Source organism: Xiphophorus hellerii, chromosome 19, assembly GCF_003331165.1.
Source record: "Xiphophorus hellerii strain 12219 chromosome 19, Xiphophorus_hellerii-4.1, whole genome shotgun sequence".
NCBI lineage: Eukaryota > Metazoa > Chordata > Actinopteri > Cyprinodontiformes > Poeciliidae > Xiphophorus > Xiphophorus hellerii.
In genome coordinates, this window is record NC_045690.1 from 13,693,411 (window position 1) to 13,706,645 (window position 13,235).

At 38.8% G+C, this 13,235-nt stretch overlaps 1 protein-coding gene across 11 annotated transcripts in view; it reads right to left on the reverse strand.

The window, feature by feature from the left end:
- The window catches only part of nrxn3a (neurexin 3a), a 126,918-nt gene extending 114,391 nt beyond the window's left edge, over window positions 1-12,527 (reverse strand). For 7 of the 11 annotated variants that reach the window (XR_004336748.1, XR_004336746.1, XR_004336747.1 and 4 more), the window contains exon 1: window positions 12,299-12,527. The gene's annotated coding sequence lies outside the window, so the exon portion shown is untranslated. The remainder of the gene's footprint in view (window positions 1-12,298) is intronic. The other 4 variants (XM_032546662.1, XM_032546661.1, XM_032546664.1 and 1 more) reach the window with 2 other exon arrangements.
- Window positions 12,528-13,235: the final 708 nt, after the last annotated feature.

Consider the following 13,235-nt stretch of genomic DNA (forward strand, 5'->3'; position numbering starts at 1 on the left):
GTGCCTGTGAAAGAGCCGCATTCTTCCTCCTCCAGAGGTTGTTTGGAGTTATCGGTCATCTGCTGGGTAAATTAGTCTCATTATTCTCATGGCACAGAATGATTATGACTCAGCCAGGCAGACTGCCTTTATCTGATGACCAGACTGCAGAGAAAGCTTTCTGCCGAATCCAGCTGAATAATAGGATTTGCAGGAAAAACACAACTACATTCTGAAGCCGAACGGCATAAATGCTGCTTTACATATTTCAGTACAAGTGCTAGAGATGATTAAGGTAAAACAATTTTAAGTTACATTTATTTTATTTTCTGAAATATTCATTATTAATTATTATTATTATTATTATTATTATTATTATTATTATTATTATTATTATTTTCCTTTTGTAAAACCAAACTCATGCAAATCATAATATTATAAGTAGGGATGCTCCAATCGGGTTTTTCGCTGCCGGTTCCGATACCGATCATCCATGAGGCCGAACTCTGGTGATCACTGATCACTCCTGTCCCTGGAATGGCTGTTAATTTTTGGCTTTAGGTATAAATGATACCGTTATCTGGCAAAATGGAAAAATTATCTGGCAATAAATTCACCCAATTTAGACATAATAGACATATTTTAATACATATCTAAAATCTTTTTTTTTTTTAAGCTACATGCCGCTTTAAGCTGCTGTTCGGTGTGAGAGTTCACTGTCTGGTGGAGGTTGCGCGGCGCTACGTCTGTGAAATATTACTAGCAGTAGCGCATAGCGGCGGTCCAAGAGCGAGAGCAGAACCAGCGTATTACACCGCGAGCTCGAAGGCTTGAATTATTTTTCGGATTATCGGTTTAGCTTTCTGACCGGGATGCTAATCCAGGTGAGTGTTGCTAGTTGTGCGCTGCTTTACCTGCTATCTCGTCGCTCCGGATGTCCCTTTGTTCCTGCATTGAGCCTCGATATAACCAAACTCCGTCAAGTGCTTGTCTTGATGTGTTGATGCATTTTGTCGTGCTTCTCCCCCGACGTAATTTTCCGCGCAAACGTCCCCATTCACTCTCAGAGCGTTATAGTTCCACACGACAGTATTTGTTGCCGCGCGCTTGCGCAGTGTGAAGGACAGAGGAGATCAGCTGCACCCGCAGGCTGAGAAATGAGTTAAATGTGATCGATTTTGGTGATCGGCAACAAAAGACAATGATCGGCGACCACCGATCATACACTTTTTCACGGAAATCGGCCGACTATGATTGGTGGCCGATCGATCGGCACACCTCTAATTATAAGCTAATGTTTTACATTTTTATATTGGCCTTAAAGATACAGATGAGGTAGAAGCCATCTTGGTTTGACATTTCAGACCAAAATCATTGAATTACTAAGATTACTGTTTTTTTCTTAAAAATGTTGCAATAAGACAAAGAAAAAAAATCATGTTTGGAAAATGTTGGCATATGTAACACAAGCATCCTCTGCATCTATAATACATATTTGGGTTGTTCCATGTAAGATGTTGTGTTTTATAACCTATGTGCACATTATATGTAGGATTTCTAAAATTAAATTGATGTGTCCTCTCTGTACAGCCATTTGGTAATATTTTCATAGAAGCCAGGCTTTTCATCCGACAATATTTTTATTTTTGTGTCTCAGGGTAATATCAAAGTTGCCCTTTTATCCCAAAAAATAAAGTCAAGATTTTGCAAGAAAGGAATAATGTTGTCTAGGGAAAAATGCTTTATTTTGGTCTCAACAGATGCCTAATATTTTAAATATGCACTTTTGTTTTCCATACAGCTTTATCTAATTATTGCAAGACGACAACACGTATATTCTCATAATGAGTTAATATTCTTGTTATTCAGGGAAAACAGCACCCAGAACGTCTATATCGGGAAAGCTGTCCATATCTGAGCTGATATAAACTTTATTTTTCTCTAGGTTTTGCATCTCCTAAAATAAGTTAACAGGTTGCTTTTTAATCGATCCAACTAATTAAAAAAGCAGGTGAAGCCTACTTTTTTGTCAAACCACTCAGGAGTCCGTTAGATGAACAGGGAAAGCCATGCCGGTCCAGAAAAACCTGAAGTGCTAAAAACTGAGAAGAAACTGCAGATTAAGCTGATGCTGATAATAACCCACTAACCGGGTTAGTCTTCACAGGATCTTATTTATAGGGAAGTAAACACACGAGGGACGACCAGCTGACGTTCTGTCTCAGCAACCTGCTCAGCAGAGGAGACAATTCAGTTTCCTGTTTCAGCATTTCAGAGCTGAGACTTTAAGACGTGACAAAAGAGTCTCAGTGGAGGAAAACTCTCAGTGAGTAGAATGGGGTGTCGCAAAACCTAAGGATGAAGTTTGGTATCCGAGCACAGTGTGTTACAGATGTATGCTTTCTTCAAACTTCGGTTTGTACTGCTCCTTCTGTCATCTGACCATATGTGATAATGAGATACGGATCATGAAAGATAGAGATCCTGGACACAAGCAGCTGAAAGAGCTTCCTCAGTAGGATGGCCATGCGCTGCCTTAAATATAAAGTAAGAATCTTGGAGTGGAGCTGCTGCTAAATCATGTTGTGGTTCAGGCATCTGAAGCGATTCCTCCATGAAATCTATCTTTGGAGGTAATTCAGTCACATCCCAGCAAGAGGAGACCTTGTGGCAGACCAAGAACTCTCTGGATGGACTTCTAACCTGAGGAAACACAGCAAGTCTGCTGCTTGAGTGCTGCTGTTCTGCTACAACACATCTGATGGAAATTAGCAGGCTCATTCAGAAACAGTTGAAACTACAAGCTATTTCAACAATGTAATTCAGACTCGGTGGTGCATAAATAGATTTCAAATATGACCATTGAGGAGGGGGAAAGTCCAAACCAGCTCCAGGATGGCCCTGGAGAATGAGGATGTGTTGGTTTCCCTCCTGAACTGGTTCCCACCAGAATAAAATAGACTCTCTTAAGACTGATTACTGCACATTGATGGTTTGAATGCAGCACAGAGACTTTCTGATCTGATAGAAATGCTTAAAGTTACAAGCGGGACGCTAGAAATAAAATGAGTCCAACATGGGAACAAAACTAGGATGCTGCAGCTGGGAACAACATTACAGAGCATTAGATAACAACTGACAGTACTGACTGCACAAGGATTCTTGAGTTCTGGATCCAGGAAATCAAAAGAGAAACACACCAATCTGCAGACCTACTGTATTTTATAATATCCGAGGAGCTCTGCATAAGGCTAAGCAGAACCAGAAGGGGCTCAAACAACTGCAGCAATTAGTCTATTCTCCAAATCAGCCAGCTCTGAGGAATAATGCTCCCTTGCTGTTTTTCATCTTTAGGCTGTAGCGGTTAAAAAGCTTTTCACCGTGTAGTTCTGCTGATCAGAGAGTCATTACTGCCATTTACCTGAGAAACACTGTGTGCAGGTGAGAAGTTACTGCTGGTCACTAAGCACAGCAGTGCAAGGCGGCTTTCTTTCTAATTTGTCTTTGTAACAACCTGTACTGCTCAGACAGCAGACGGCTGTAATGGCCATGTTAGACAGGTTCAAGTTGGTGAACATGGTTTCACTATAACACAGATAACGCTGAGAGCTTCTCAGTTTAATTCACAGAGCACATTACCGAAACAGAGCAACCCAAAACTGTCAGCAGGCGGTCAGAGATGTTCATTTTTGTCTCTATGCATTCACAGGGGAAAAATGCTTATCACCAGCAGTCATTGGGCAAGAGCTTGAGTGAAACCTGGACAGGTTGCTATGGAAACATACTAGAACAAACAACAATGTGCACACACACACTCATACCTAAGGATAGTTTAGAGAGCCCAACGATCAATCATATTTTTGGCCTGTGGGAGGAACGCAGACTTAAGTCCCAGAATTCAAACCCAGGACATAGTTGGTGCAGCCTAGACTATGAATTATGGCTTTTTATTCAATAATAAATAAAGAAAAAAAACATTTCTGACTCTTACTTCTGTAGATATTTATCAATCTGTTGTGTAATTTATGACTTCTTCAGATTAATTCTTTTCAGGCACAAAAAATTTCAGCTGGAGCCACAGGATTTTGACCTATAACATACAAACCACAGTTTAATATCTTCTGATATTGCCACCCTAAATCAGAGCTAAACTGGATCTGTTTGTCTGTAAAAGCGCTCTGATTGTGTACAATTTAAATGGAAACCAAAACAATATAAGGTTGCAGTTGGGCTGAAATTAAGCCTAGGCGCAAATTCAAACTGGAAGACTCTCTAGCCCCACCTGCATCATCCAATTGCGTCCCGCTCATCGCCGCCGACCTATCAACGCGGGACCAAGCCACGTCACGGCCAATCACCAACCAAGCCCCAGTTGATAAGGACCTCCATCCATGGCTCAACCATCCTCCACCCCTTCTCCACCTCCACTCTCCCAGGCACACATCATCCACCAACCTCCACCACCAGTGTCGGGCCCCGGGGGATGACATTCCTAACCAACATCGGGAATGCTCATCCGAGCTTATTGCAATTCACAGCTCGATGTCCTCAGCCGGGGCCCGAGCGCCAAAGAACTTTAATTTATGTATGTCAATAAACCCTTTTAATCGCTGTCTTTCTCCGTCTGAGTCTCTCCAGACTGAATTTTTAGATGAGTGCAGTTTGTGCAACTATCTTTCCAATTTTAGTTGGTTTAATGTTTGGGGGAAAAAAGAAAAGAAATACATGGTAAAAAATCTCCAAACTATTAAAAAAATATGATTAAAGCAAATTAACCTTGGCATTTAGTCTGAAGTAACAAATTTTCACTGGTATATTATGAGAGAGAAAGTTGAATGCATTGAGCCAGACCAGAAATATTTCAGTTTAAGTGACTATTGTGGAATATTAACTTCTTTCCCTATGGAAAATACTCATTCCTCATGATTTACAGGTGGGAATTTTTTTGTTTGTTTGTTTGTTTGTTTGTTTGTTTTTGGTACACTTTTAACAGAGGAGGAATAATACATTAATGTTTCATTGGTTTTTAGCTGAAAAATAAAATGTCTAAGATTGTTGATAAAACTGTCTTTACATAACCAACAACTGACTGGTGTTGAACATTTTTTTATTTAGTGTGCATTTAATACAATCCTTGTCTGAGAAAGCTTTATAGCAAAGCTTTAAAACTGTGAAAAGTTTAATCTTTGAGAGTTAAAACTAACCCAGACAACTGTGATAGTAAAACCTGTCCAACACACTCTGACCTCGTCAAGTTTTAGTGTCACTGCATTCAGATGATATTCGGGTGTTGGATTCTTCCTGTTGAAACAAACGGTGAATCCAACAACTGAGAAAGTTTAGGTCTCATCAGATTGTGTTCATTAACTGCAGAGGACAGGGGTCAGGTTCAGCATAATGATGTGTTTCGTTTCTGTGATAGTCTTCAGTTTCCAGCTAAAAACGTTTTAAGTTGCGTTTTTCAACTACATTTTATTGGCCATTGTTTTAATACTTTTCTGGATTATCTAATATTTTAAAAAGGTTATGAATAGAGATATTTTTGTATCTTTTATGACACAGACAGTAGATGTTTTGAAAAACTTCTACTGTATTTCAAAACGTCCTAATGTGTTTTGTTAAATGTTCCTTTTAGATTTTAACCAAACTGAAATTTTGTTACTGGAACATTAATCCAACACTCAGAGGGGTTTTCTCTTCTCCCAATTAGTACAGTTCTGAATCTATGCCACCCCCTTGTTCTACGATTTCCTTTATACGGAGGACCTGAACCCTCGGCTATTAAGAAACGATTGCTTTCTGGAGGTGTGGACTCTGTTGACAACAGAAATTCCTTTGAACAATTTAATTTGATGCAGAATCAAATTTTAGCTTAATCAAAAAACTCAGATGTAAAAAAATAGCTGAGGCTTAAAACATTTGGAAGTTGCAGATTATTTCTGAAAAGGGAAAGCAGGGAAAAGCAGGGAGGGAAAATGAAAATACAAAATCTCAGTGAAAATGGTGCAGAAATTTTTTTTTTCTTTATTTGCAATCAAGTTTTTCCAGGCCAATACTGATTTCTGGATTTCCTTTGGGTTCTGATCTGCCATTTTTGATTTTGAGATACGCAGTTGTATTTTTTTTTCACATTTCTTTGGCCCCTGATAGTTAATTATCTAATTTTATTAAACTCAAAGGAGTGCATTAATGGACATGGCGGACACAAATTGTGGATTCAATTTTAAATCTTTAAAATCAAAAGAAATCATTTCACTTTTCAAGCTTTATTTTTAAAAGAGAAGCTTTCTTAAAATGTATCTATCGAGATTTTCAGTCAGATTTGAAAACAAGATTATTACCCACTTATTTTTGTATCATGCAATATTGTTTAATCCTAAATGACAATCAAATGTGACTATTTTTATGGTTTTGTATCCAAAATTAAGAACAGCTTTGTTTAATATAAAGCCATACCAACTGTGAGATTGTAATTTTTCTTTTCTTATTGTCGTTTGTAGTTCAAAATACAAACATTTGCAAGACCCACCTGTCTTTGCAGCAGATCACCACGCCACCCTGCAGACACGCGCACACACGCTACGCACTCATGCACATGCAGTGTAAACTCATGTTTACCAAAGCAGACATCATTTTCAGATGGTCTCATTGTGTCGTGTTGCAGTCCGGCGAGCGTCAGAGGTTAAAAGGCTAAACGGCATGGATCATTGTTCTCTCTGAAAGGCTTCTTTTGACGGGGCCCGCAGGGACGAGTCCACATCCACTCAGTGACAAAAGGCTGCAGCACTCTGGATCCTATTAACAGCCTGACGGGTGTGTGCGTGTGTGTGTACATGTGTGTGCGCGCGTGTGTCTCTGTGTGTGTGTGTGAATGCAAATAAAAGCACCGGCAGGCCTCTTGTGCTTTAATAGGAGCCACTTGGTGGTATTTTACGGCCGTGATCAAACACTGCAGCGGTGACAAAATGTCCTCCACAGTGATAAGATCTCGGAGAGAACACGCAGCAGTTTGTCATCTCACACTGACGAGGCGCGAGGAGCTCAAATCTCACTGCCGTGGAGTCGATTTTCTGCACCATCATCTGGGCAGGACATGAGGAGGGGGAGGACGAGGAGGAGGAGGGACAAAACAGAAAGGGAGGGATGCTCCACCTCATCCACTCCCACTCTTCCTCACACCTCAGACACACACCTTCGGCATCCGGCCTCCATTTTAGGCTCACATCTGTCTGTTTGTTCTCGAGGAGGTGGCCTGCATATTTACCATCCTCCACAGTGATGCACTGGATCATTTAGTCCAAAAAGAAAACCTACATAATGAGCCTCTGCATGAGAAGTTGGAACAAAATCTGAAATAAGCCTTTGAATTTTTTTCCTGTAGAAAAAAACCTGCATCAAATGTAAAAAATGAAATCTGCAAAATGTTGCTTTTTCTTAGTGTCTGAGATTTCTAACTGTTTGTCCCCAAATAAATCATGAAAAATAATAACCCAATTAAAAAACCTGAATGTATGAAAATCTTTAAGGACAAATGGTTGGATTTACATTGGGTAAGTGGTGGGAGAAGTGGAGAGGAGTGGGTTTGGTCTGAATGTATGCTACAGAGTGCGTATTTAGACATTAGAGGTTGTCATACATTACTCTAGTTCCACCCACCTCACCCCATCCTTGAATGTATAAGTTTTGAGCCTCAAACTGCAGCCAATAATCTATTTAGAACAAGAACGTTGGATCTGAGTAAACACAAATTAATGCATCTTGTCTGCAAAGTTTCTGAATTGAGATTAAAGTCAATCTCACCAGAAGTTAATATAATGTTAATATGCCTAAGGTTCAAGAGGGTTGGAACAATCCTCTCAGAGCGAGGAGGAGTTGAGGTGTTTTTCCAAGCAGAACATCTAACAAGAATACAACAAAATGCAAGAGTATGATAGCAAATATCTGCTTATATTTATAGCCAGGCATTTGCAGTTTGGATCTTTTCATTTGATTTAAATCAGAGCTCTTATCTGAATTTTCTTAACAAATTTGAACTTGTGTAATGTCAGATAACTGTTTTAATTCGATTTCGATGATTTTATGTTCAGGGATTATGTTAGTTTATTAGAAATAAAAATGGAGACAAAACAAAAAAAAAAGAAAACTAAACAAAATGGTCTAGAGATTGGAGTTGTTGGTTTGTGTTCATGTCAAATCAGATTTTTTTTCTCTTGTTCAATTAATAAATGAAAAACTCCAGTATTTTTAGTCATTAAACCAATCAGGCAATAACATTTGTTTTGATGATTGGGGTTTAGTAAACATTAGATCATGGTTAGGAACACATGCTTTTTAATTTAATTCATTTTCTGCTGGAGACAAAATGCTCAAAATTGAATTAAAAAAAAAAATCTCTACAACTATTTCCACATTCTTGCAAAACAAAAAAAATCTGACTCTGTTAAGATTCCTGCTTATTGAATAATTTTCTCGTATATGTTTAGTGAAAGATATATGATTTCACCTCTATTTTTGTATGGTTTTAGAGCTTGTTCAAATATTCTTTTCATTGGGCTTGATATCTGATTAAATATCTGCTCTATTAGTAAAAGATTTCAGTGTATAAACAAAACCCAAAGCAGCGAGTTGAATCCACTTTCTAAGTTTAAGACAAATCAAATAAAGGTAAAGGCCACATGGTTTGATTCATATATTTTGGAATAACATTGTTGTTCTTGTTTTTTCTATTGACCTTCAAACTAGTAGAATTTGGTCCTTTATTGTGTTTTTTGTTGTGTTAGAAAAAAAATCTGAATCGGACAAAATTGGAATTGGCAGATGTGATTTAAAAAGAAATCGATATCAGCCAGTGCAAGGTATCACCAGTGAATCTCTAGAAATATGCTTTTTATTGGATTTATCTGCAAAACAAAATGAACATAGATATGATTCACTTTCATTTTTATCTTTATCTTCCAAAATCCGTTTTTTAAAACATATTTTGTTGTTATTTGGTTTTGTATTACTATGTCTGTGCTAATGTCTTTAAATTAGAGTGAATCTAAAGGAACTTATCTCCTGACTGGACTAAGAACATATCATTGCACACATTTAAAAAGATTTTTAGTTTTTCATTGGCCTCTTTGTTACATAATGTGTAATTTTTATGTGTATGTCATGTTTTAGTGCTTTTTTTTCTTCTTGTGTCTCATTTTAACCTGGACATGAATGTATTTGATCATTTTATATTTGAACAGTTTTGTTCTAATTAAATATTGAATTTTTGATTTTTTTTTCAGCTTAGCAGAATGATGGTATCACATAAATTTTTTTTTTCAAAGAAGCGTCTCTCAAATTGGGGGTCTAGGGTAGGGGGTCTGTTTTGGTGGAAGTTTATGTCTAGAGGACTATAATGGGGACATTCTCCTGAAAATATAATTTGGTAACTGTCCAGTAAATTGCTGGGATGGAAATGATTTGATAGAATAATTACATAAGAATTTTTAAAAAAGCTCAGTTTACTGAACCCCTCCTTCCCAAAAATAAAATTTCAGTCTGGACGCAAAAACAAATACTGATTAAATACATCCAACAAAATAGAAAATTATATAATTTGTGTTTTAATGCGTCGTTTGTGTAGATTCCTGTAATGGTGGGTGAAAAAAAAAATCAGCTGTTCGTTTAAAGAAAGAACAAAACTAAAAAGGTCCTAATTACAGACATGCAAATGTGGAGGGGGAGGGAGCGCGTGGATGTGTGGGGGTGTGCATGCGTGTGTATGATTGCAATGCAGCGTGGGCACCGTGCTGTTCACCAGCTCCTCAGCAGGCAGGACACACCTTCTCCGGGCTGCAGCACCCTTCATGGCATTACATCATCACAGACACCTCGAACCCACGCGCACGAGCATGCGTTTACAACATCTGCACATGCACGCTCAACGTGGATAATTGCTCCCACCACAACAATGACCGAACTCTTCTACAAACGACTGTAGGCGACAATTTTGCGCACGCGCGAGTTAAATCCACGCACACGTTTCTGGTCAACAAGCTCCCAACAGCTACAGCAGCAGCAGCAGCAGCGGTTTATGCAACATCACATGGACTTTCTCACAATTTCAGTTATTGCAAATAATAATGAAAAAAATATACAGCGTAAAAATGTTCTGTCTAATTTTATTAAGATAAATCCAGAGTGGGTGACATTTAATGCACCGCAGGGCCGCGCACTTTCCCACACTCAAATCTGAGACACGGGGAGAAAGAAAAGAGCATTCTCCAAAAATCCTGCGTAGTGTCAGTCTGTCCCCGCCCAGAGGAATTAGTGTTACCTTGAGAGCCCTTGGCTTTTTGCGGCTGATTTGTTAGAGCAGTTAATCAGCTGTCAAGCCTGGGAAATACAGCCTGAAAATAAAGGGGAAAAGAACGCCCATCCTGCTACTCCACCTGACCTTAATTCTAAAACAAGCAGAGTTAAAATGGAGAAGCAGAAATATTTCCTTCCTAATTTATTTGATAGAAATCTGATATCTTTAAACCGGATTTTTGTGTTTTATTTTTTTTTTAAATGAAGAAATACGATCATTTCAAAAATTGATTCGTGTGAGCCTGTGTATGTAAAAACGTCCCAGTCTCCATCAGGTGAAGGAACATCTTCAGGCCTTTAGAAAAATAAACAAATAAATAAATAAATTCTGGCACACGGGTCACGCCCATTCTGTAGGCGGTTTGGAAAGAGGGAAGAAAAAAAAATCCCGATTAGGAATTCCCTCTGCATACATCCATCTATGCATACATAAACGCACAGGAATCATTTTTAATCCTATTAACTCTCTGCAGCTATGAAGGAGAGAAAAAGAAAATCCGCCCTTTTTTTTTGGTAAATCTGAACGTAAAAACGTTCGGCCTGGACATATTTTAGGGATGCAGACAGAAGATTCAGGCCTGTCTTTATTATTATTATTATTATTATTATTATTATTATTATTATTATTATTATTATTATTATTATTATTATTATTATTATTATTATTATTCCTTGTTTCGTTCATCGGGGGCATTGATCGCAAGGCCTCGTATTTAACTGCAATTAAAAAAAACAAAAAAAAACCCGCTAAACATTCTCCCTACAAATGGGACATCTCGCCCCATCCGTCGCAGTGGAGGTGACACAGATGAAAGCTGCAGGACTTGAGCTAAAACGTTAATTCAAGATGAATAGAAGTTAAGCTGTCAGCTTAAGAAGGTGCAGCATGAAATGCGTTTCAGGGAAAGCATTTCAGCGAACCCCTTCTGCAGATGTCATTTGATCCGCTGGGGAGCCCAAATTATCCCGATTCATCAGAATATTTCACAATTTCTCTCCCTTAAATTATGTCCCTGATTTTGCGTCGGGTAGCGAAAGGATTGCTCCAATTTTGTTCGACAATTCTGAATCTGAGAGGAGCAAATTTGGGATGTTTTTACATTCATGTTAGTCGTAAAACATCACGTGTCTAAATTATATCTTCAAATTGTGTTTATTTTTGTTAATTTGATCTGATGAATGTGAAAAATAAAACGCCAGCTGCGTGTTTTTTTTTGTCTCTCTCTCTTTTTTTTTTACCTCCCCAACAGGAAGGCGATGGAGGAATGCAACGGTCACTGCTGTCCATCTCCGCTCAAACGCAAGGTCATGCACCAAAAAAGAAAAGCTGCTCGAATTACAAGAAAATGTGCATCAATATTTAAAGAGCCCACTGAGAGCGTGCGTGACATTTCAACACGCGACTGCAGCCGAGAACAATGCGTGAAAACAATGCGTGCATGGAAACTGGACACTTTGCGCGCATATGATTTATAATTCATCAGCCTAAAACAGAGTGAAGGAAATCCTCTTTTTATCTTTTCAGGTTTTACTCCATTCTGGCTCCAAACCTATGTTTACAACCATAAGGCCCATTTTAAGGCTTGCGGTGTTTGAGGTATGTTGATGATCAAAACAATAAAATTGATATTTTATCTCGTAACCATACGGGCAGCGAAGTGGTCTGTAATTCTACTCTTGCCTGTCAAAGTGACATTAGCGGCCAACATGGCAGAAAATTTTTTGTTTGAACCCCCAAAATGTCGCGATTCCTTCAAGGAGACCCACAGACATCCGCCGAGTCCGTGCGCAAAAACCGGAAAAAAGGAAAAAAAAAAAACTCTTGTAAAAGTCCTGTGATACCTGTCTACCAGGAACTGAAACTCGAGCCTTCCCTGCCTCCTGTCCCCTCCTGCTTCTGTTCCCCTAACACTCATTCTGAAGGTGGACACTAACATGAACAGGTTGAACTTACACAGACGGCGTTACTGACCTCAGATCAGCAGACCAAAAGTATCCACCTGCTAAAATCCAGCTGCCAGTGTACACGGACCCACTTTTTCCCCCTTTTTTGCTTTTACAAAAAATATCCAGAATCCAGTTAGAAGCAGCGCCGTCTCCGGGCTGCCTTTATCGCTCCTCGCAGGTGCGTCCAACACGGTGCATCATGCGCACAAAAGCCGCTATTTGCTCTGTGCCACTCGCGGCGGCTGCGGGCAAGAGGCGCGCACACGCTGACACGCACGCGCGCGCCAAACAGGGTCCGCCCTCCACTCAGCGCCAGCGCGCGCCCGTTAAAGGCACATGGAGCGTGCGCACAGACACGGAGGCGCGTCTGGATGCTGTGGATTCATTTAGTTTCAGTTTGATTTTAGGAAAAAAAATGCTATTGGAGAAAACCTGCAGTGCACAATGCTCGAATGGGAACATGTGGAACAATCTAATATAGGATGGAGAATGTAAGAAGAATAAATGAATGTAATAACATGGAGCCAATATAGGATAAATTCCTACACTATACAAATCGGTACCCTCAATTAGTTATCCTAACTTGTTTCTATAGTTTACTTCAATTTAATATAAGTTATGAAATTCCAACCTAATTTCGTGAGTTGTTGGCATTGCAGTTTATGGTTATAAGCCGGTTCAATGAAATGTAATTTTAAGCGTGTCAACATAACTCAACAATTTGAGTTTTAAAATGGTCTGCCTGAGTTGACATGGTTTTTTTTTTTTCATTTTAATTTAGTTAATCAACATTTAATCAAGTCAATTAACAATTGGGTGAAAACATAAATGGTACAGTATCTAGCACTCAATAAAACATTTGTTTTTGCTTTTATGTCACATTTTTATGTAGTTAAAAATGTGACATAACCTCAGTGCCTTCAAAAGTATTCATATTCCTTGAACTTTTCCACATTTTTTCA